This window comes from Bos grunniens, chromosome 11, assembly GCF_055505025.1.
Source record: "Bos grunniens cultivar Pamir isolate PY7600 chromosome 11, Bosgru_T2T1.0, whole genome shotgun sequence".
Taxonomy (NCBI): domain Eukaryota; kingdom Metazoa; phylum Chordata; class Mammalia; order Artiodactyla; family Bovidae; genus Bos; species Bos grunniens.
The window spans coordinates 64,163,975-64,189,509 of record NC_141175.1 but is presented as its reverse complement, the minus strand read 5'-3'; the positions used below and the strand labels follow the sequence as shown (position 1 = coordinate 64,189,509).

The window sequence follows — 25,535 nt, the reverse complement described above, 5'->3', positions numbered from 1 at the left end:
CTGAAGACACTAAGCAGACGGTAAGTGTATCTGAGGAACTCCAAGATCAAAGAGGTAGCGGGAGAGAGCACTGTACTCACTGTGCACCTGCCAACACTCACCACAGCTGTGCCAGGGAGATCTTCCAAGTGTGGAAAACTAAAGCTCAAAGGTTCAGTCTTGGCCATCACTTGTGTTTTCACTCCTCCCTAAGGTCTCAAGCAGCCTCAAGACTAAAATCCATCAGTATGGTAGTAACTCCCAGAATCCCTCTCCAGCCCAGAGAGCACCCGTGCTGGACTCTAGACACAACTCATACCACCTCTCACAGGTCTCTGAAACTCCATAGTCACAGACTCGTGATTCCACCCAAAATGTGCTTTTCCCACAGCCGCCTTCATTCTAGTAAATGGCCACTCCACTCTACCAGTCAGGACTGAAACAGTGACTCTGCTCTTTCACAACCTTCCCCCAGCAGTTCTACGGGCACCACCCGTAGGTGTCTAAATTCGACCACCCACTCCCCTGCCACACCATTTCTAGTACCTGCCACCTGGACTATTGCCTTTCCTAGCCACCTCTCGGCTTCCCTCCCCGCCCCCTTCAGCCTGTTCTCAGCGCAGCAGCAGAGCAGAGAGGTTCTCTTCAAACGTAAATCCTATTATTCTGCCCTCCCGCTTAAAGCCTTCCAGGGGTGCCCCATCTCAGACCCTCAGATGGGGGGGGGTCACATCAGGTCATACCTGATCCACTGCTTCTATTTTTAAAATAGCTTTATCAGATATAATTCGCATACCATACGGTTTGCCTGCCTACAGTGCACAACGGTGTGGCTTTTAGCACATTCTCAGAGTTGGGCAGTTACCATCTCAATGGATATTAGACCATTTCCATTGTTTCAAACAGAAACTGCATGCCCCTAGGCATCACTCCCCAATCTTACCCCTCTTCCAGCCCCAGGCAACCTGCTTTCTGTCTCCTTACATTTCCCTTTTGTGGATATTGCCTAGAAACCTTTCTGAGTTTCTCTCCTCCTGAATCCCCTCCCCCGCTCTTCATTTTCCTCCTCCTATTCCACCCAACACCTTGGCCTCCCCGTGCTCCCTGATCATTCCCTTCAAAGGGCCTTTGCACAGCTGTTCTCTTCACCTGAACTCCTCGCTCCCTGGATCTCTGCACAGCCACACTTCCTGTCTCAGCTCAAATATCACCTCCTCAGGGATGGAGAAGGAAATGGCAACCCACTCCGGTATTCTTGCCTGGAAAACCCCATGGACAGAGGAGCCCGGTAGGCTACAGTCCATGGAGTCGCAAAGAGTCTGATACGACTGAGCGACTTCACTTCACTTCACTTCACTTCAGGGAAGGAAGCCTTCCTGACCTCTGCACAAACCAAGCCTCCCACATTCCTTCACCCCCACACCCTTCCCACATTCTCCATGTCACTGATCATTATATATAATGCATAGAGTTTATACAATATATATCAAATATATATTTGATATTAAGTGTACATGTGTGTGCATGTGTATTCCTTTTTTAAACTGCCTGTGTCTCCCTGCCACACATGGAATATAAAAGGGGTTACTACTTTTGTACCCATAGTGCATTGAGCAGCACCTGAAATATACACTATCAGTTCAGATCAGTCGCTCAGTCGTGTCCGACTCTTTGCGACCCCATGAATCACAGCACACCAGGCCTCCCTGTCCATCACCAACTCCCGGAGTTCACTCAGACTCACATCCATCGAGTCAGTGATGCCATCCAGCCATCTCATCCTCTGTCGTCCCCTTCTCCTCCTGCCCCCAATCCCTCCCAGCATCAGAGTCTTTTCCAATGAGTCAACTCTTCACATGAGGTGGCCAAAGTACTGGAGTTTCAGCTTTAGCATCATTCCTTCCAAAGAAATCCCAGGGCTGATCTCCTTCAGAATGGACTCACTATGAACAAGGCTAGTGGAGGTGATGGCATTCCAGTTGAGCTATTTCGAATCCTGAAAGATGATGCTGTGAAAGTGCTGCACTCAATATGCCAGCAAATTTGGAAAACTCAGCAGTGGCCACAGGACTGGAAACATTTTCATTTTTCCAGTCAGTTTTCATTCCAATCCCAAAGAAAGCCCATGCCAAAGAATGCTCAAACTACCGCACAGTATTCACTATAAATATCACCAAATGAACAGTAGAAACAGGACTTGAACTTGAGTCCACTGGAAGCCTATACCTTCAGTCGTTGTACTCTGTAGGTCTTAGAAAATGAGAAGGATTTGGACAGCGGCAAGAAGCAGGCTTCCCTGGTGGTCCAGACGGTAAAGAACCTGCCTGCAATGCAGGAGACCCGGGTTCAATCCCTGGAGATAGAAATGTCAACCCACTCCGTTTTTCTGGCCTGGAGAATTCCATGGACTGCATAGTCTATGGGATCACAAAGAGTTGGACACAACTGAGCAACTCACACACACACAAGAGGTAGAAAGGTCAACCACCCATGCTTAGTGTGCTGGACACTGAGGGGCATTGCCCAGGTCTCGCCCCGGGTTGAGGGGTTCTTTAACCCAGCTTCCGGAAGCGTTGGTAGGATCCTTAGAGCTGGCCCTGGTCTACAGCGAGCTGCCTCCCCCATGGCCTCTCTGCGCCTTCCCAGAGAAGTCTGTATCCAGTGGTCAGTGCAGGGGTATAAAGCCTGCCCTGGGTTCCATCCTTGCTCCAGAGCTCCTCATGACATCAGCTGAAGCCTCTGTTGGGACAGCATCAAAGTTCAACTTTTCCTTCCATCCATCCTGCTCCTTCGCCTCTCCCCCGCTTCCTGGGGTTCACTCCCCAGGAAACTTTGTGCAGGCAAACCTCTGTTGCAGAGCCTGCTTCCTGGGGAGCTCAGCCTGTGATACTCAGAATAAATCATTGAATAACCTTCCAGAAAAGTCAAAGGATCTTTTGGAAACTGGACACAAAACAAAGAAGCTGGGCCTCTGAAAGCTATGCCAACAACCAGATGAACCCATCCAACCTGCATTTACACCAGCCAGGCTCATCATTCCACATGATGAGCATGGAAAGGAAGAGGACGTGGTGCACAGGGCCCATGACCACCACCTCAGCTGGGAGCAGCCCTCATGTTTACGTGAGCAGCTTTATTTCTTAGACCAGCAGACCTCGGCTTGAGTCCCTGTCTGCACCGTGACCTCACCCCAGTGGGCCAAATCCATAGCAAGTCGTGAGTCATCAGGCTCCATCATAATTTCCTCTTAGCTACGTACCCCGCCCCCACCCCACGGACAGTGGTTATCTCCACCTCCTCTTCTGGAGCCTGGCTGTTGAGTGGGAGAAAAGAGGGGAGGGAAAAAGGAGTCGATCAAGAAATGACAGCCCCAAGGGGGCAGCAATACCCCTGCCTGAAATCTAGAGAGGAGTTGGGAAAATTATTAAAATAACACTTGCCTGTCAGTCTTGCAGTTGAATAAGAAATTAGAAGGTGGTCTCCTCCCTAGTGTGGATGCAGCTTGAGGACAGGCATCTGTTATCATAAGTAACAGTGCAGCCATTCGTAGGACTGCGAGTCATCCTCAGGCCACTGCTCGTAGAGGAAACTGTGCCAAGCTCTATTGTGAGCTCCTGACACATGTTCACTAGTCTCACCCTCATAACGATGAGGGAGGGGCCAGCATTACCACCCTCATCCTGCGGACCAGGAGACTGAGGCCCAGAGAGCTTAAGAAAGGGAAGGAAACTCACTAAGGCCGCACAGGTTACAAGTGGCTTTGGCCACTGTACCCGCCACACTGCCATTGTGTGTAATGCGGGGCTGAAGTCAGTGCTGGGGTTTAGTGGGGTTGGGATTAGGAGTTACACTGCCCCAGGGGTACTCCTCACAGCTACCCACACACCCATCAGAAGCAAGTCGGGGTGAGCAGCATCCCTCGCCCCGAGAAACCTGGGTTAAAGAGAACATGGGTTAAGGAGAAGCACAGGGGCTTCCTTCCCTCCAAGGCCCCCTTCTTCCTGCCTACTGTAGGGGCTGTGAGCATCGCATCTTGATGCATGGTGTCTGCTTTCTCTCTGATGCGTTCATTCTTTCCAGATTTTTTCTTTCCATTTGCTCACCAGGGAAGGCCTGCTGGGGTGGAAACATCACGCATGAGCTAAAGGAGAACAATGGGTGCTGGCTGCTGAGGAAGCCTCGACTGTGGTGGCTTATATTGTGGTTCCAGAGCTTCCTCCAGGCAAGATCTGATCTTACAAGACACCCAGCGGGCTGGTGGAGACATTCATCACTTCCTTCCTCAGCAGAGGTGCTAATAAAATAAACTTTTCCTCTCACGGGCCAGTTGGCTGCTGTGTTGATTACAGCAAGATCTTCATGGACTCTGGTTCTTCTCTTGCCCTTTCAGAGTGTTATCTTCCTTGTACGTACAAGTCCCAGGCCCTCCCAACACACACACAAAGAACTTAGCTGTGTTATTCCATGAACATCTCTAGGTACTGTTACTTATTCCCAAATTCCCCTCCTGAACCAAAAAGAGTGATAATCTCCTTAGAATCCAGATGTGGGAGCCAGGAGAATGTATTCATTCAGCTAGACAAGTGTTTCCCAAGCTGTTTTCATTATCACCACTTAAAGAACCCTGTCAGGCAATTTTTTTCCTAATTGCCCTTCTTCCCATGATATGACTGTATATCAACATATCTCAGGGCATGAACCATTGTAATATATAAGATTTTTTTCACATACATTTGCCCCTCGCCCCCCTTCACCTAAGAAACACCTTGGGAGCAGCATTACCTACTAAGAATACATGAGCTGCAGGGGACTTCCCTGACAGTCCAGTGGTTAAGAATCTGCCTTCTAATGCAGGTTCAAGCCCTGGTTGGGGAGCTAAGATCCCACATGCCTCATGGTCAAGAAACCAAAACATAAAACAGAAGTAATACATTGTAACAAATTCAATAAAGACTTTAAAAAATGGTCCACATTAAAAAAAAAATCTTAAAAAAGAATATATGAGCTAGAATCAGCAACTGAGATCCCAGCCTGGCACTTTGTTCCTTTTCGATGGTGGTTGCCAACATCCTGCCCAGTGCTGCACTTCTTGCTCCTAGTTATAAATCAACTCCCATCTGCCTCTCACAGTCAAACCTTAAGCCTGGAGTAATTTAAATCCTATGCAATTACCTAAAAAGAGAAATGAGTGACTGTGTTCATCAAAAGACTAAGTACAAGAATACTCCTAACCCTTCTACACTATTGGTGGTAATGCAAATTGGTACAACCATTCTGGAAAACAGCATGGAGGTTCCTTAAAAAAGTAAAATAGAGCTACCACATGACCGTGCAATCCCACTCCTGGGCATATATCCAAAGAAAAATATGATCTGAAAAGATTCGTCCACCTCAGTGTTCACTGTAGCACTTTTTAAAATAGCCAAGACGTGGAAGCAACCTAATTGTCCTCAGCAAAGGAATGGACATAAAGGAGATGTGGTACAAATATACAGTCAGCCATTAAAAAGAATGAAATAAGGCTATTTGTAGCAACATGGATAGACTTAGAGATCGTCATCCTGAGTGAAGTCAGACAGAAGGAGAAATATCACATGACGTCCCTTATATGTGGAATCCAAAAAAGAATGATACAAATGAACTTACAAAACAGAAATCGACTCACACACTTAGAGAACGGACTGATGTGTGGCAGGGGGATTGAGGTGGAGGATGGGGGGAAGGGATAGTTAGGGAGTTTGGGATGGACACCTATACACTGCTATATTTCAAATGGATAACCAACAAGGACCTACTGTAGAGCACATGGAACTCTGCTCAATTTTATTTGGCAGCCTGGATGGGAGGGGAGCTTGGGGGGGAATGAATACGTGTGTATGTATGGCTGAGTCCCGTCACTGTTCACCTGAGGCTATCACAACACTGTTTGTTAATTGACTATATCCAGATATAAAAAGTTAAAAAAATGAAATACCTAAAAAAGAAAAAGAATGTTCCTAGCAACTTTAATCACAACAGCTCTAAACTGGAAACAATCTTAGTGATCTTTAATAAGAGAAAAGATAAATAAATTAGGATATACTCATACAATGGAATATTACCAACAATAAAAAGAAACAAGCTACTGGCACATATAGCAACATGGATAAATTGCAAAAACAATGTAAATGGAAGAAAACAGGCACAATGGCAGAACAGTATGGTTCCACATCTGTGAGTTTCAAAAACGGGCAAAACTAGTCCATGGTAATATTCAGAACAGCAGTTGCCTCTGGGATGACGTAGGGGGAAACTTCCTCCTCCTCTATCTTGATCTGCCTGATTGCTACATAGGTTTGCTCAGGTTAAAATGCACGTACTTTATAATAATTCTAGCTCTACACTCGAATTTTGTGGGCGTATAGCTGCCAATTATAAGGTAAAATTTTAAACAGGTCCTTGAAAGCTCCTAAAAAAAATTAACCAGAGGTGCCTGGTTAAGATGTCGATTTCCCACACAGAGACCTACTCTATGGAGCAGAGTTGAGAAACTGACCCTTATCCAACCCCCCAGGTATTTCTGCTGCAGGTTGTCCTGGCATTCCACTCTAAGACACAATGGTCAAGAAGGAATTTACTGGCTCCAACAGCATCTTGTTGCATGTTCCTTCTCCATAAACCTAAAGGACTTGAAGTGAATGGAATAAATGTAGCAAAAGGTTCCCTGAAAAAAACTGTGAGAAATGCAACAGCAATAGATCTTATGTCCATAAGCTTAAATTGAATCAATCTGTAGGCAAACTGGCCCTTAGGAATGAAGACCCAGATGTTGGACACAAGGAAAAAAGGCAAAGAAAGGAATACTTTAGACTAAACAGTTTTTCATTGCTGCAGTTGAGTACTCTGGTTCCATCCCACCATACACCACTGTGTGTGGAAGGCAGAGAATCATATCTGTACCTGAGTACTAGCTCCTGTGGAGTTGTGTGACTTTGGGTAAATTACTTAACACCTCTGATCTTCAGTTCCTTCTGTAAAATGGGAATAACAGAATTTACTTCATGGGGTTGTTGTAAGGATTAAAAGAGAGAAAGAATATAAGGAATATATGATACTATATGTGTTAGTCACTCAGTTGTGTCCGACTCTTTGCAACCCCATTGACTGTAGCCCACCAGGCTTCTCTGTCCGTGGGATTCCACAGGCAAGAATACTGGAGTGGGCTGCTATTCCCTCCTTCAGGGGATCTTCCGGACGCAGGGATCAAACCTGGGTCTGGAAGATCTCCTGCATTGCAGGCAGATTCTTTACTGTCTGAGCAACCAGGGAAGTGTATGATATTAGGGAAGGAAAAAAATCTTTTTCCCTCTACTCTCTTAGGTTCTCTGCACCCCACTCCAGTACTCTTGCCTGGAAAGTCCCATGGATGGAGGAGCCTGGTAGGCTGCAGTCCATGGGGTCACTAAGAGTCGGACACGACTGAGCGACTTCACTTTCACTTTTCACTTTCATGCCTTGGAGAAGGAAATGGCAACCCACTCCAGTGTTCTTGCCTGGAGAATCCCAGGGACGGGGGATCCTGGTGGGCTGCCGTCTATGGGGTCGCACAGAGTGGGACACAACTGAAGTGACTTAGCAGCAGCAGCAGCAGCTTTTAGGTTCTCTACATGGAGCCTGTAAATTAGGCTGACAAAAGACAGATTAACAAGAAAAACAGTTTACTAATATGTGCAGTGCACCAGTGATGGGTAACTCAAAGGGGTGATTACAGCTGGGCTCTGTGACATCTTAACAAAAGAATAACACGCTTTTAGAAGTGACAAGAAAAGGAAAAGGAATTTAAATTTCTATGGCAGCAAATTATGGGAAGGCAAATACAGAGCAGGAACCAATGAAAGGCAAAGTCTTGTTAGTAGAGTTTGCTAGGCAGAGTCCTCTGGTGCCATCTCTGAGCTGGTAAGGGTCTAGAGGTATTTCCAGCGATAAACTTCAGTCCCTTCTGGGAGAGAGGGGGAAAGGGACACCTTTCTGAACTTCGGTCCTACTTTTAGGTAATTATGGATCAAATGAGAGCTTTTCTTATATTCGCTTCTCAACTGCCTGCAGTTCAAAATAATCCTTATGCCAAAGCGGCGTATTTTGGGGTAGCATATTCTGCTGCCTTTCATATACTTGGCATGCAGAAGGAACTTGTAAAGTGCAGCCCATCTTTCCTGAAGTTTAAGTTGTTTGCAATAGCTTCAGCCCCTCATATTTATTGGGCACCGATTTTGTGCCTAACTTTGGGCTTCCCTGATAGCTCAGTTGGTAAAGAATCCGCCTTCAATTCAGGAGAGCCCAGTTCAATTCCTGGGTCTGGAAGATCCACTGAAGAAGGGATAGTCTATGCACTCCAGTATTCTTGGGCTTGATTCAGCTGGTAAAGAATCTCCCTGCAATGCAGGAGACCTGGGTTTGATCCCTGGGTTGGGAAGATCTCCTGGAGGAGGGAAAGGCTACCCACTCCAATATTCTGGCCTGGAGAATTCCATGAACTGTATATAGTTCATGGGGTCATAAGAGTCGGACATGACTGAGTGACTTTCACTTTGTGCCTAACACTATGCCAGGGCCATGAGATGCAGACCCTCACAGTAGAGGGGGGCGTGATGGAATGACCTAGGAGGACAGGAACTGGGGATAAGGCTGCATGGTGCAGGCAGCCCACCAGTCTCGGGGGATGAGGGACAGGGCCTCAGAGTTCTCCCAAACCGAGTTCAGCAGGCTAAAGGGAAGTTGCCAGAAAGGCAAGCATAAGGACCAGTGAAGGCCTAGGGTGAACAGGGCATCTAGCTGTGTAGACTTTCTGGGTTCTGTTTCATGAGGACATTGATTCAAAAGCCAGCATCTAGGGAAAGACCGCTGAGTACCAGGCATGGGGTCAGAAGTGTGAAGAACATGAGGCTGACTAAGTCAGTCCCTGCTCTCAGGGGCCTTGTGATCTGAATCAAGCCCTCCTCACACCACTGCAGGGACGGAAAGCAGGGGGTTGAATTACACACATAATTTGTGTCTAACCTATGTCATGAACCACCTGCTAGTCTGAAGAGGGGAGGGCGGAGGTCTGGGGTGCTCTATTTGGCTGCTGGACCCGGTAACAGTCTCTGACGCTGGAGGGAGTCAGCAAGCACGTGACTGTCCACATCTGACTACCCCCATCACCCTCAGGTAACAGAGCTTCTGAGGTTCTGTTTCTTGAAAGCCAATTGCCAGGAAACCTTCATGAGTGGCAGAAATCATACCTCTGGTGGGTCGGCAGTGTCTCTCCCCAGCTGTCTCCGGCCGAATCCAAAGGCCACCGTGTCACACTGTCATAAATTCAACTCTTTCAAGAGAACTTATGCTGCTCTGTGAATTGGGTAACCTCTCCAGGGCTGTGAGAAGTGCTTCACGCTCAGTACCCTACTAGTAACTGTTTAACATGCTCTGGAAGAAAAAAAAAAAAGCCTGAATTTGTTCACCGTTTCTCTGGTGTAAATACTCCCACCATGACCAATTTCAAGCTACCAAGGCTATGCCACTGAATGTGAAATTGGGAAGAGATATGTACAGTCAGCTCTGGCAAGCAGAAGGGAGCTGCTTCAGCACACCACTGAGTCACACTCTCTACGGTCCCTGAAAGATGACTTACCAGAATGATCTGTAAATGGAACTTCAGTGATGAATAATGTCATATTCTTAAAATCCCAGAAGCATTGCTAGAAACATCTTTGGGCACTAGAGTGACCTGCTTTCAGAGCTGGGCCCATGGTTCTTGTCTCCTCTGGACCAGGTTATCTTCCATATCAGGTCTCATCCTTTGTCTGCCCTGTCACCTCCTACCCATCCATCCTTCCATTTGGAGCTTGAGTCACTTCCTCAAGGAAGTCTTCCTAACATCCCAGCCTCCACCTAGTTCTCCCTACCATGAGCTCTCAAAGTCGCACCCTTATCTCCTTCCTGGGCTCATCACAGCTTTTAATAGTAAATGTTGTTGATGTGGGGCTTGCCTGGCAGTCCAGTTTTTAAGAACCCACCTACCACCTACCAGTGCAGGGGACATGGGTTCAATCCCTGGTCTGGGACGATTCCACATGCCTCGGGACAACCAAGCCCCAAAACTACTGAGCACATGCTCTAGAGCCCTTAGTTGCAACTACTGAGCCCACACACCCTGGAGCCTGTGCTCAGCAACAAGAGAAGCTGCAACAAGCCTGCACATTTTGCTGAAGAGTAGACCCCACTTGCCACAAGTAGAGAAAGCCTGCATGCCGCAATGAAGACCCAGTGAAGTCAAAAATAAAAATAAATTAATTAAAAAAAATTATCCTTTAAAAAATGTTGTCAGTATGATTATCTGATTTATATCTCTTTCCCTCTAAATTCCCAAAGAGCAGAGCCTTGTCCCCATGGATCCCTCCTCCTGGCACATAATGAGGGCTCAAAATATACTTGTGAGATAAAAACGTACAAGATGTAAAGAAGAGTCTAAACCAAGAGCACCAATGCAAGGCAGAGGCAGAGCTAGAGCTCCCTTCAGGATCATCCCACAGAGCTTTCTCCACCTCCAGTCACTCGCAAGAGTTTCAGCTTCAGTGTCAATTCAGCCCCGGAGTCACCCTCATCCAATAGAGGAGAAGAATTTCCAGCTCTGATGAAGTGCTGGGCTACTACCAGCTTTATTTGCTTGTGTTCAGTTCAGTCGCTCAGTCGTGCCCGACTATTTGCGACCCCATGGGCTACAGCATGCCAGGCTTCCCTGTCCATCACCAACTCCTGGAGCTTGCTCAAACTCATGTCCATCGAGTCAGTGATGCCATCCAACCATCGTATCCTCTGTCATCTCCTTCTCCTCCTGCCTTCAATCTTTCCCAGTATCAGGATCTTTTTCAATGAGTTAACTCCTTGCATCAGGTGGTCAAAATATTGGAGTTTCAGCTTCAGCATCAGTCCTTCCAATGAATATTCAGGACTGGTTTCCTTTAAGATTGACTGGTTTGATCTCCTTGCCGTCCAAGGGATTTTCAAGAGTCTTCTCCAACACCACAGTTCAAAAGCATCAATTCTTCAGCGCTCAGCTTTCTTTATGGTCCCACCTTTCTTTATGGTTCCACTTGTGTACAAGTGAACACAGATCTCCCTCTGGCCAGATGCAGCCCAAGGACCCTGGACTTGCTACAGGAGTCTCTTTGGCAAAGAGAAATGCTCCTCTTTCTTGGAGCACACAGCTTGGTGGTAGCACTAGAACTGAATTTCCGCCCTTAGTCCAACACCTTTGTGCATCGTACAATCTGCAGAAGTCTGCACAGCAGCCCTGCTGGCGCCACCTCCCCCAGAGCCAACCTCACCAGGATCTAAGAACAGAGAGCTGCAGGTAGAGGGAACAGCAGTGCTCGAGGCAGGGCTGAACTCAGGTATTGAGAAACAGGAGGGAGTCAGAGAGGGCATCAGGGGCCAGAAGGGGAAGGGCTTCAAGTTAAGTGAAGAGCTTATATTTTCAGGGCTGGTTGAATTGATTAGAAGTCATAAAATGGATAAAACAAGAATTTTCATTCTTATGATCTATTGACCATGAATGGAAATAGACCCTGAGGGAGTATACCGAGGTGGTCCCCTTATTATACACAATAGTCTGGGGACCAGGTCCCCTCCCAGGGCATGCAAGACCTAAGCCAGGTTGTACTGTGAACTCTCCTCCCTCCACCTTCCCCTCCAGGTAAAAGCAGGTTACCATAAGCACAAAAAATGTCCCTAAAGGGGTGGACATTTACTGTTACATGTACCTATCCCCTTTCCCTTCTTTTAGCATTGTTTCTTTCCCTAATCCAAAGATGTGATTTGATTGAGGGCAGCCATGTTCTTATAGAGTCTGCTCTTGGTCTAAGGTGGAAACTTGGCAGAATTCTCCCCTGGGATTCTTTAAAATATGAACCAGAGAGATCTGGTTCATATTTCCGAGGACTTCCCTGGTGGCTCAGATGATAAAGAGTCTGCCTGTGGTGCTGGAGACCAGAGTTCAATCCCTGGGTTGGGAAGTTCCCCTGGAGAAGGAATTGGCAACCCACTCCAGTATTCTTGCCTGGAAAATCCCATGTGTGGAGGAGCCTGGCAGGCTACAGTCCATGGGGTCACAAAGAGTCAGACATGACTGAGCGACTTCACTTCCAGAGAGACCTGAGTAATTCCTTTCTGGTGCATTCATTTTCCTTTTTTTTTTTGGTGGGGAGGGGTGAGCACTTATTGCTAAAGTATGCTTATGAATAAAGGATGCAATGGTAATAAAAGGGAAAAACAAGGTCTTGCCCCCACGGAGGTTACAATTTAGTGGGAGGGACTAGTCTGGTCCCTCCCCTAGCTTGTGAAATTACAACAGGGACAGTTACTACCAAGAAGAGGCTGGTGGTATTCTGAGACCTATGACAGGAGGATTGACCTAGCAAAGTTGATGACTGTGCTGAGAAATAGGTGTTGCAAATGGAGCGTGAGAAGACTAAGTGGCAGGAGAGAGGGTGGTGAGCATAGGGAGAGAGGACAGCCATCACTTGAGAAGAGGGAGAAGGGTGGAGTATATCCTGGTGCCAGATGAGGGTTGAGGTATAGGAAGAGCCTACACCTTAGGCTCCAATTAGGAATTGTGTTTGGTTCTAATTATAGAGACCCACAATAGTAGTGGCTTCAGTAAGACAGACATTTATCATTTCTTACCTAAAAGCCATCTGTAGATAGAAAGTAGGCATCTTTATCCCAGGCTCCTTCCACTATTTTCTCTGCCACCTTCAGTGCTCTTTTTCATCCTCAAGTTCTCCTCATACTCTCAAGATGACTGCCCTAGCACTAGCTATCACATCCACATTTCAGGCAGAAGGAGGAGGACGGCATCAGGGCAAAACTGGCAAAACTTCCAGCTGAGTCAGCCTTTTGTAAAGGACTTTCCCTAGAAACTCGATTACTTCTGCTTCCATCTCATTGTCCATCCCTGAAGGCAAAGAGAAACTGGAAAATGTGGTCTCTTCAGCCAGGTACATTGCCACTTCCAACAAGAGGAGAATTTTGTTACCAAGAAAAAAGGGGAAAATTTCAGATGTCTTTGAGATGCCCAAGAGAAGACAGCAGTTAGGTAGGAGGATACAAACTCTTAAAGCTTGGAGGAAGGTCTGTTTTGGAAAATAAATAAGGGAAACCTCTAGAGATGGTGATTGAACAAGATCTCTGTGGGCATGAATAAGGTCTCTGTCAGAGGAAGTAAGAGGACATAGGATACAGCCTCGAGGAATTTCAACATTGGATGGCCAGGTAGGAGGCTAAGCCTCTTGAGAAGACAGAGCAAGAGAGGGACAAGAAGCTGGTAGATGTGAGGCTATGGCACCCCATAGTGGGGATGACCCCTTCTGCGGGGAGAGAGAAGAAACAATCCTTGGAGAGAGCTAACCAGAGAGAAGGGTGGTGGGAGGAGGGGGCAGGATGAGGGAGGGAGAGTTTCCCTGCTTCCCTCACATCTGATGCCCTGCCCTTTCTGTCACTGAGCTGTTGAGCCATCCTCTGTTACACAAGCCTTCCAATAAATCCCCTCTTGTCAAAGTCATTTTGAGTCTGTCCTTTTATAGTTTAGTAATACACTGAGGCCAGTTGAGGCCTCAGGAAAATAACTCTATCTACTGTATCACATGAAAAGACAAAGCAGCTGCCAATTGTGGCACATTTGCACTCACCCACTTTGGGGTGAGTCCTAAATCTGAGTTCTCAAGGTCAGACCTTGCTTCTTCCTAGTGTGCAGCTCATAAAACCTCCATCTGCTTGAATCAATAAACATTTGTGGAATGTGAACCACCACACATATTCATTGTTCAGGTATTTTCAGAGCCATGGGCTTGGTCAGAGTTGGGTTCATTTAGTCATTCACTTGGTCAGAGATGGATCTGTTAGGCTGTTCACTTTCCTTCTTTTCCTCCTCACTCTCTCAATGACCACAAAGCCGAAGCATCATATCATACATTTTCTAGCTGCTGTGACAAGTAAACCCAATGGTAAAAGACAAACAAAGATAAAGGCTTATTGCTGATGGTTGTGTTTCTGACCACAAGAGAAATAGCCAAATCAAAACTGGCCAAGTGGAAGAAGGAGCTTTAAGCAGTAGGGAAAGGGCCAATAGAATTCTTGTTGGGACATCCCTGTGGTTCAGTGACTGAGACTCTGCACTCCCAATGCAGGGGCCCTAGGTTTGATCCCTGGTCAAGAAACTGGATCCCACATGCCACAACTAGAGACTGCACAGTACCACCAAAAAAAAAAAAAAAATCCCATGTGCTACAGGTGAAGGTCCCACTTGCCACACAAAGATCCCCAGTGCCGAAACTAAGACCCAACACAGCTAAAGACAGAAATATTAAAACAAAAAACAAAAAACAACTATTGTCCATTTTTTGATGAGGGGTGGGGAATGGTTTGAGCAGAGAGGACTAACTGATAAACCCTATCCCTTTTCCACGTGACTTTGAGTTCCCTCAGTTCAGTTCAGTTGCTCAGTGGTGTCCAACTCTTTGTGACCCCATGAATTGCAGCACGCCAGGCCTCCCTGTCCATCACCAACTCCCGGAGTTCACCCAAACTCATGTCCATAGAGTCGGTGATACCATCCAGCCATCTCATCTTCTGTTGTCCCCTTCTCCTCCTGCCCCCAATCCGTCCCAGCATCAGGGTCTTTTCCAATGAGTCAACTCTTCACATGAGGTGGCCAAAGTACTGGAGTTTCAGCTTTAGCATCAGTCCTTCCAATGAACACCCAGAACTAGTCTCCTTTAGGATGGACTGGTTGGATCTCCTTGCAGTCCAAGGGACTCACAAGAGTCTTCTCCAGCACCACAGTTCAAAAGCATCAGAGCTCAGCTTTCTTCACAGTCCAACTCTCACATCCATACATGACCACTGGAAAAACCATAGCCTTGACTAGACGGACCTTTGTTGGCACAGTAATGTCTCTGCTTTTGAATATGCTATCTAGGTTGGTCATAACTTTCCTTCCAAGGACTAAGCGTCTTTTAATTTCATGGCTGCAATCACCATCTGCAGTGATTTTGGAGCCCCAAAAAATAAAGTCTGACACTGTTTCCACTGTTTCCCCATCTATTTCCCATGACGTGATGGGACCAGATGCCGTGATCTTAGTTTTCTGAATGTTGAGCTTTAAGTCAACTTTTTCACTCTCTTCTTTCACTTTCATCAAGAGGCTTTTTAGTTCCTCTTCACTCTCTGCCATAAGGGTGGTGTCATCTGCATATCTGAGGTTATTGATATTTCTCCTGGCAATCTTGATTCCAGCTTGTGCTTCTTCCAGCCCAGCGTTTCTCATGATGTACTCTGCATATAATTTACATAAGGAGGGTGACAATGTACAGCCTTGATGGACTCCTTTTCCTATTTGGAACCAGTCTGTTGTTCCATGTCCAGTTCTAACTGTTGCTTCCTGACCTGCATAAGGTTCCTCAAGAGGCAGGTCAGGTGGTCTGGTATTGCCTTCTCTTTCAGAATTTTCCACAGTTTATTGTGATCCACACAGTCAATGATATAAACAAGGATATGAAACACATACATCCTCTGTACTTAGGCAACTAACTAAACCAACTAACTATGGACCATCACTGGCTGTAAGTGCCTCCAAAGCTCCTTAGCTCCTTTTCTAATCCAACCAATTATATACATGCAAACTATCAGCTTTACCAGTTTTGAAAATAAACAAGGCAAACAATGCTCAGACCTCATTCTTTTCACCACAGGAGGTGCTGGAGATAGGCATTTTGATTCAAGCCAGTCTCAGCACCTAAAATATCACCTTCCCTCATCTACTTTCTTCAGAAGGAATGAGGCAACCAGGATGAAACAGAAGTAAGCATTTCACTCAGGAAAGGTGATATATAGTAAATTTCATACTGAAATGTTTTGATTCTAGGAAAAATCAGTTGTGAACAAATGGTACTTTTCTCATAGGTTCAAGGTTTAACTGAACTAGTCAATAACTGTCCACAAGAGATTATCCAGTCTTGAAAAGTCGTATCACCATGCTCCAAGCTTGAGTGTGCTATCTACATGCTTCATCACTTTGAAGTTTTACTTGCAAAGTTTATAGCAATAAACCATTTTTGGTTTTTCCTTTAAGGGATATGAAGCCATTGTTTGTTCTAGATCAGTCACAGAATTAAAGAAAACTCAGTCACCTCTGAATGAGTCAATCTGAGTGATTTTCACTTATGTCATTAGTAATGGGAGGGGGGAAAAAGCTTCTAATGTGCAACTTTTAAGAGCCTAAGTCATTCATTCCCTCCTAGAAAATTAAGAGTCCAGTGACTTATACCAACTCTCCCAGGCCAAAAAGATACCTCCAATTACATGACTAGGTAGTCCCTTATCCATTACCTACTTGATCCCCTGAGGGGCACAGGCCGGACCGCTACCCTAAACTGTCTCCTCCATCTTCCATCCACTGGACTTGTTAGGGTGCTCAAAACTTGTGGCCTCTCCTCCATTTAAATAAAAATATCCCCTTAAAGGAGAGCAGCGTCTTTACCTTAATCTGTTTTTGTCTTTTTTTTTTTTTGGCTGGCAGGGTCCCCAACCAGGGATGGAACTGGCACCCTCAGAGTGAAAGCTAGGAGTCCTAACCACTAAACTGTCAGGGAAGTCCATAGCTTAATCTGATTACAGAGGGTAGCAGATGGAGGAGGGCAGGCTTTCTTTGGTTAAGATTTCCTCTCAGATATCCTATTAAATATAAAACCACTGCCTTAATCTACTTTTGTTCTCCTGGAGTCCCCAAATCATTGCTGGGAAGAAGTTTGGAAAATATCCCAAAGGTAGGATGGGAGGCAGTATTGTGTCAGCTAAGGGCACAGATACTGGGTTGTATTGACAGCTGCTACATATGAGCTGGGTGACCCTGGGAAAACTGCTTTAACCCCTCAGTTCCTCAGTTTCCATATATGCAACAAGGGAATAATAATGTTACCCACTTGATGTATCTAAAGCTGGGGTCCCCAACTCCTGGGCTGTGGCCTGTTAGGAACTGGGCCATACAGCAGGAGGTGAGCAGCAAGTGAGCAAGTAAAGCTACACTCTGCCACTCACAGTGGCTCCCAAATCCTGAACCATCCTCCCTCTCACCCTTCCAAGTCCATGGAAAAATTGTCTTTCACAAAACCTGTCCCTGGTGCCAAAACGCTGGGGGGCTGCTGATCTAAAGTATTAACTATGGTGATAACCTCTCTCCATTCTTCTTCTTGTCTCTATTCTACTGAGATTGACTTCTTTCCAGTTCCCTAAAACTTTCTCTCCCTTAACACGAGCCTTCTAAAATGCTATTCTCCTTGGGACAACCCCTCCCCACAATTTCATTCCTCTACCTTCACCTAACACACTCAGGCTTTACCTTAGATATTACTGTTTCCTGGAAATGTCCCTGATCAGCTACCCCAAGTCTGTGGTGAGGGTCTGTTGAAAATATAACACATAATTTAAAATGCTGGATTAGACTACACTCTCTGAGGACAGGCTATGTCTCTATCTTATCCAAGGACTGAGCACACAGTTTTGATAAATATTTGTTGAATTAAGGAATGAACCCATAGAGGGATGGATGAATGTTAGACAAAAACTTACTAATACCAATGCATGGAAATTCCTATAGACATTTCAGTGGAGAAGGTATGAGAATGGAGTTACCCAGAGAAAGGATCTTTGCCATCAAATTCAGATTTAGTACCTAGATGTTACTTACTTGCCTTTAACAATTGACAGCATTTGATGCCAACAAGTCAAAAACTATTATTTCATTTATCTCCACAGATGTAGTAATAATATGTTATCAGGATAACAATACCAAGAAGTTATTTCTTTTAGGTATTTCTTTTTTGATTTGAACAGAGGACAAACAGGAAGGAAAAACAGGAATTGAATCCCCTAGCATGTAGTCATGTGTCTCTATTTCTCAGAGCCTTGGTTACAGTGAAGAGGTGAATGACATTTAGATATGAAGCTAGTAACTTCGGGTTCAGTCTCTAGTGAATAGGGTATTTCCATTTGGTAATCACTGTTCTAAAAATGGTAAGAGTATATCGTCATTCTGCTGAACAGAACTCCAGCCCAAAGGAATTTCCCTGGGAGCCCTGCTTCAGCCATCTCCCTGAGCCCTGGGAAGGAGTTGTCTGATTTTTGCCCAGTTCTGAAGGTGAGGTCATCACCATTACCCTTGCTATTCAGGGCACTCCCCCAGGCAGAGAAATAGAAGGGGAGGAGACAGTCCAGGTGCCCATCCAAGAGGAAGTAGAAGGGAGCCAAGGACACACAGAGCCACGGAGGGCGCTAGGCTTGGTTCATGGAACAGGTGACAGGATAGGTCAAGAAGCTCATGAAGGAGCAGAAAAGGTGGCCAAATTGACAAGTTAACAGTGAAACAAAGGAGGCAGATCACGCAGGAGTGTGTTGGAGAAGCCAGGGACACCGCGCATCTTTGTAGGGAGGAGGGACTGAGCCATATGAGAGGGGAAGGGGCAGAGCCAAAGAAGCAAAGTGCAGAGAAAAAGGAGGAAATCAAGATCAAGATGGAGGAGGAAACTTTGAGTTGAAAGACCTTTTCTTCCTCCAAGACCCAGGGATCAAGACAGAGACATATTTTCAGGGAAGAAGATAGAAATACAAGGAGTTCATCCTGGAGATGTGCAGTCCTGGGGTCAAATGTCTGCACTGTGACTTGGAAGAAGTTCAAGGCCTCTTAAAGCTCTGGTTTCATCATCTGCAAAACAGGGTTACCGATACTCAGCTTGCTGATGAAGGGTACATATTGTACCAACCTAGGGCTGTGGCTGCCTCATAAATGATAGCAGCTATGATTATTTTGTTACTTATCTCAAGAAAGCATGAGGCAAGGACATCTGCAGAAGGGAAACAAGGAGAGAAAAATTGGGGGCCTTGGGGGAGGTGCGTTGCTATGAGAATAACACAGAGACACAATTAGAAGGTACTAGAAGGCTGGCCAAAAGGTAGTACAGGCTTCTCGTTGTGGTGACTACTCTTAGTGTGGAGCACATGCTCTAGGGCACTCAGACTTCAGTAACTGCAGCACATGGGCTCAGTAGTTGGGGTTCCGGGGCTCTAGAGCACAGGCACAATAGATGTGATTCACAGGCTTCATTGCTCTGTGGCATCTTCCCAGATCAGGGATGGAACCCATGTCTCCTGCATTGGCAGGCAGATTCTTTACCACTGAGCCACCAAGGAATCCCATGCACTGCAACTAGGGAGTAACCCCCACTCGCCGCAACTAGAGAAAAGCCCGCGTAGCAACGAAAAACCAGCACATCCAAAAATAAAAAAAGAAAAATTATTAAAAAAAAAAAAAAAGCAGTGAGGACCAGCTGAGGTCAAAGGGCAGGAATTTGAGGCAATTCATTGGTCATGCTGGGACTTAAACTAGTAGGGCTCTGCAGCCTAGGAGCAGGATCAACATTTTCAGGGTGTGGGGGACTTCCTTGGTGATCCAGGGGTTAAGACACCATGCTGCAGCGTGGGGGTGGGTTCAATCCCTGGTCAGGGAACTAGATCCTGCATGCTGCAACTATAAGGTTCTGCATGTTGCAACAAAGATCAAAGATCCCACATGCTGTAATTATTAATAAGATCATTGCAGCCAAAGAAATATTTGTTCAAAATATTCAGGGTGTGGACATTTCCTTGGCATTGCCTTGACATTCACCTTGTCAGGGAAATAGCTGTTTGTTTTAGTTTTAGGAAAGTGGATCTTTGGATCAGGATTTGCACAACAAAGTACCACTTCTGGACCCCCACGGAGGCACTCCTTGCTTCTCACACAACAGAGCGGGAACCAGGTTTTCGCCATTGTTTCAGTTAGAGCCACTGTCCTAAAAGCCTTTGCCTGTATATTGGCCATGGAGTGGAAGGTACTAAAGAAGGAAGAGCCAGATATGTGCGAACAATGGTTTATGGGGGAAACCAAACTACAAAATGCCTTTGAGAAGGTAACTTACTCTGCTGATCATTTCATTTGGACACCCTGCGTTGTCAGTGACCTGCAGTGAAACAAGCACACTAGAACAGGATTTCTCAACAACAGCACTATTGATATTTAGGGCCAGACGGTTCTTTGTTGTGGGGGGCTGGCTCGTGTATTGTAGAATATTTAGCAACACTCCTGGCTTCTACCAATTAAATGCCAGTAGCAGCCCTCCCCACCCCAACCCTTTATGACAGCCAAATGTCTCTTGGTTCTGAGGGGGGTGGGGGGTAGGGGGTGGGGGTGGGGTGTGGGGGGGTGGGTGGGAACTAAGCCATGGTTTTGAATCTCTACCCTAAAAGGACTGTGATAATCCTTGAAGGAAAACACTCTAGCATCTACATTTCATCACTTTGATCTCAGCTGTGGGGATCCATCTCCCCTCCCAGAGGGTCTCCAAGAACCTTCTTCCTCATTATCAAACCCCCTAGTTGTTGCATCACCTATCTAGCAAGGCAGAGCCAAAAGGCTATTTAAAAGTAAATCTGAAAAGCAAGAGCTACAGACATAGAGAGGTGTTTCATCAGGAGCAGTCCCGGTTTTGCAGAGCCTAAAACCTACACAACTTGGGAAGCCCATTTTATGAACACTAAAGCCAAATTATAAATGCAAAATCGTAAGGGTCGCACTTGGGGCTTTGGAAGATGCTGGGCTAAGCAAGGGGTCTTGAATCTCCAACTTCATTAGTTTCACCATGAACCTGCTTCTACACATCATGCAAACCTGATTCTTAATTTTCTTCTCTTGCCTGAATTCTTTTCCCCCAGAATACCATGTCAAATAACCCCACATATGACATCCAATGTGTTTTTCTCCCATGAACAAATACTGGAGACACTATCCTTTGTGTTTCTTGTTTTGACAGTTTATTGAAGGTGAAACCATACTGCTTTCTGCGAAAGTGGTGCAAAGTAGACCCGAGACAAAGTAAAAGAAACCATCTAGATTTTAATTTCCTAGGCCATGTGGAAAATGAAATCATTCTGCTTATTAAAATAGCTTTTCTTCAATTCTTGTGACTTACTAAAAATGACCATTAACATTTTCAGTTGGTTCCATTTTGGTTTTGGTCAGAGTTTCTTCTGAACTGAGTTTCACTGACAACTTTGGTGACATTTATCCCTCACTTCCCTTTTTTTTTTTTTCTGATGCCCTCTGGGACTGAGGCTAAGGGATGTTGTTCTTGTTGGCATAACAGCTTCTCCCTTTGGAGGGACTGCTGAGACCCAATGCTCCAACAACGGCAATAACTTTCCTTTTGAAAGCACTCCATATTTGCTTTCATTAATGTTACGTATAAGAACCTATTGTGAGTGCAACAAGAACCAGGCTACTTGGGAATTCAACAATAAACAAGGCCCTTTCCTCATCCCAAAGGGGCTCATGGTCTGGTAGGAAGGCCACATAAGTATATATAAACAATGACAATACAGGTTTCTTGAGAAACCTATATGAAGGTCAGGAAGCAACAGTTAGAACTGGACATGGAACAACAGACTGGTTCCAAATAGGAAAAGGAGTACGTCAAGCCTGTATATTGTCACCTTGCTTATTTAACTTATATGCAGAGTACATCATGAGAAATGCTGGGCTGAAAGAAGCACAAGCTGGAATCAAGATTGCCGGGAGAAATATCAATTGCCGGGAGAAATATCAATCACCTCAGATATGCAGATGACACCACCCTTATGGCAGAAAGTGAAGAGGAACTAAAAAGCCTCTTGATGAAAGTGAAAGTGGAGAGTGAAAAAGTTGACTTAAAGCTCAACATTCAGAAAACTGAGATCACGGCATCTGGTCCCATCACTTCAAAGGAAATAGATGGGGAAACAGTGGAAACAGTGTCAGACTTTATTTTTGGGGGCTCCCAAATCACTGCAGATGGTGACTGCAGCCATGAAATTAAAAGACGCTTGCTCCTTGAAAGGAAAGTTATGATCAACCTAGACAGCATATTGAAAAGCAGAGACATTACTTTGCCAACAAAGGTCCGTCTAGTCAAAGCTATGGTTTTTCCAGTGGTCATGTATAGATGTAAGAGTTGGACTGTGAAGAAGACTGAGCACTGAAGAACTGATGCTTTTGAACTGTGGTGTTGGAGAAGACTCTTGAGAGACCCTTGGACTGCAAGGAGATCCAACCAGTCCATCCAAAAGGAGATCAGTCCTGGGTGTTCATTGAAAGGACTGATGCTAAAGCTGAAACTCCAGTACTTTGGCCACCTCATGAGAAGAGATGACTCATTGGAAAAGACTTTGATGCTGGGAGGGATTGGGGGCAGGAAGAAAAGGGGACGACAAAGGATGAGATGGCTGGATGGCATCACCGACTCGATGGACATGAGTTTCAGTGAACTCCAGGAATTGGTGATGGACAGGGAGGCCTGGCATGCTGTGATTCATGGGGTTGCAAAGAGTCGGACATGACTGAGCGACTGAACTGAACTGAACCATGTTCCTTGGGGCTTCCCTTGTAGCTCAGTTGGTAAAGAATGCCTGCAATACAGGAGACTGGATTTGATTCCTGGGTTGGGAAGATCCCCTGGAGAAGGAAATGGCAACCCACTCCAGTACTCTTGCCTGGAGAATCCAATGGACAGAGGAGCCTGGCAAGCTACACTCCATGGGGTCGCAAGAGTCGGACATAACTTAGCGTGTAAACCACCACCATCACTATGTTCCTACACTGTTCAAGCACTTTACAAACATTACCTCACAAAATTTGGGGCAACATGTGGTATAACACTATCTGAGGCCATATGAATTACAACTGTGGTGGAGAGCAGCCAGGAAAGCTCCATGAAGCAGAAGGAATTCTAACTGAATTCTTGAAATTGCTGTGTTTTATATAGGCAGAGATGTTCTAGGGTATCAGACAGACATTATTGTCATCTCACACAATATCTGAGCCTACTTACAGTTTTTAAAAAGGCAGTCACAATGAAAGGTTAACACAAGAATTAAAATACAAAGATCACATTATGGAGGAGAAGCGAGAGCTACAGGAAAGAAGCTATAGACAATAGGACTACTGCTTAGAACTGAGGTAAAATCTACAGGTCTTGGCAACTTAGGTATAAAGCGGTTTCATAACTTCAGTTTCTTTCTCAAAAACATAGGTGCTTGCACTAACCTCAGAGAAAATCGCCAGGACAATTTCTTATCTGAGGGGGACAAAAGGCAGAAGAAATTGTTTTTCACAGATACAGAAAAGTCTTTCAGGCCTTTGTTGCTTACGCTTGGATTACCATCCAGTTACGGCATTTCTGTGAAGAACGGAGAAGCTTCGATCCAAGAACACACCTTTCTGGTCTTCAAATTCTAACCGGATACAGGGAGAGGGCTTAGAGCAGTGCTCTTCAAACTCTAATGTGCATCCCAATGACCTGGGGTTTGTATGTCAGCCACAGGCTTGGGGGCGGGGGGTGGGGGTGTGTGCGGGTGAGATTCTGCCTTTCTAGCAGTCTTCACAGGCTCAGAACAGTTTTCAAACTTGACATCAGAACCCCACATGGGTCGCTGGGCCACAGCTCCTCAGCCTCTGATATAGAAGTTCTGGGGTGGGGCCCAAATACTTTGCATTTTCTTTTTTTTTTTTTTAAACAACCACTTTATGGAGAATGATTGACATACAAAAAGCTGTATGTAAGCCCCCTTTATTTATTATTACTAACTTTTTTCTCATGACAAGAGTTTGCTTGCCTAACAAATTCCCCAGGTGATACTCATGCTACTGACTGCCCATTCTTCCGCCCCCTGCAAACCGCCACGTTTTAAAAACCACTGACTTAAAACAACCCTCATGAATGTGAATGGTCCCTCCTGGGCTTTGTAGGAAAGTGGTGGGGGGCAGGGGTACAGATACAGAAGTCAAGATGAAACAACCAAGATGGGCCTTTCCAAGCAGTTATCTTGTGAGCTTAAATGAAAAGGCATCCATACATTGTAGATAACAAAGATAAGAGTATTTTCTCTGTACACCGAACTAAGCGGTTTAACTCACATCACCTCAGTGGGCATCTGGCATGGGCAGCAGAACTGGTGTTTGATCCGTAGCTGGTGCTGGCTGAGTGCGTGCCAGGAGGCAGTGTCTCGGCCCTGCGTTCTTGCGGTCTGCAGAGATACCTGCAAGCAAGGCCAAACCGGCCCTCAGGAAACACCTTTAGATCTGGACAAGCAGCCAGTGGCGGCCCGAGTTCTGCTTCAGGGGCCTGGCAGGAAACAGCCCAAAGACCTTGGGGGCAGGTGGTGACAATCGTCTGTCTCAACCACAAGTACCTGAATATAGAGTAGCGTGTGTCGGCCCTGGCACACATCAGAAGCACCTGGATGCCTGAGGCCCAACAGGGGAGAGACTTTTAAAAGCTCCTCAGCCAGGATTGAGAACTGCTGGTGTAGGTCTGATGTGGGGCGAGACTCATGGGGGAGGCAGAGGGCAAAAACCAAACATATCCAACAAAACACCTGAGATGCATCTCCATCTCCGAATTGGACAATTCGGTCTCTTGCTACTCTTTAGAGCAGTAGCGCTCCAATTTCAGGAGAATCACCTGGAGGGTCTGTTAAAGCAGATTACAGTCCCCCCCACCCCCCCACCAGAGTTTCTCATCCAGCAAGTCTAAGGATGAAGTTCAAACATATTCCCAGGTGACTCTGACTCTGTAGGTTCCAGGAGTTTGACTGCTCTCTGTCCCCTGAGAGGCAGGTCTTCAAAGGCCACTCTTATCATCTGCCATCAGCACACCCAGCGCCTTCTCTCCAGCAGACAACCCTGTATTCTCCGCCCACCCCTTCCCCTTCCCTCCAAGGCACAGGCGGCCAGCACCCAGACACGGAACTGGAGGTCTTCCCTTCTAGAGGGAAGGACACCAATAGAGGTGGGGGCCAGCGAGGAGGGGGCAGTGTTCTCCACTCAGGATCCACTCAGAAAAATGCCCTGGCCAGGGCCTTACCCCCAGGAACTTTTATTTAATCAGTCCTGGATGGGAACTAGGTGGCAGTTTTGCTTTTTAATCAGAATAAAATACATTGACCAAAAAAGTGCACAAATCATAAGTGTGCAGCTTGGTCAATCATCCAAAACATTTGTATTTGTATAACCATCACTGAGGAAAGCACACACACACACACATACAAACATATACACACAGATACCACCAGCAATTCAGAAGCCCTTCCTATGCCCTCCCTGTAGAATCTACTCATTCCCTCTTCTCCAATAACTGCTGCCTGGCTTCTGACACCAATAAGATTTAAGATTTTCCTGATTATATGATCTCTCATGTTTTCTTTAGAAGATTTTTTTTTGATGTGAACCATTTTTAAAGTCTTTATTGAATACTTTGTTACAGAATTGCTTCTGTTTTATGTTTTGGGTTTTTTTGCTTAGAGGCATGTGGGATCTTAGCTCCCCAAGAAGGGACCTACACCTCCTGCATTGGAAGGCGAAGTCTTAACCAGAGGACTACGAGGGAAGTCTCTGATCTCTCATATTTTGAGGGATA

The 25,535-nt window shown here is 45.8% G+C and overlaps 1 long non-coding RNA gene across 2 annotated transcripts; it reads right to left on the bottom strand.

The window, feature by feature from the left end:
* Positions 1–7,659: 7,659 nt before the first annotated feature.
* Positions 7,660–25,004, bottom strand: LOC147363253 (uncharacterized). 2 transcript variants are annotated; one of them, XR_015136865.1, is made up of 3 exons: positions 24,035–25,004; positions 9,240–9,423; positions 7,660–7,957 (listed from the first exon to the last, which is right to left on the bottom strand). It is a non-coding gene; the product is annotated as an uncharacterized LOC147363253 (long non-coding RNA). The 2 variants fall into 2 exon arrangements; XR_015136866.1 differs by having other exon boundaries at positions 24,040–25,004.
* Between the last annotated feature and the right edge of the window lie 531 nt (positions 25,005–25,535).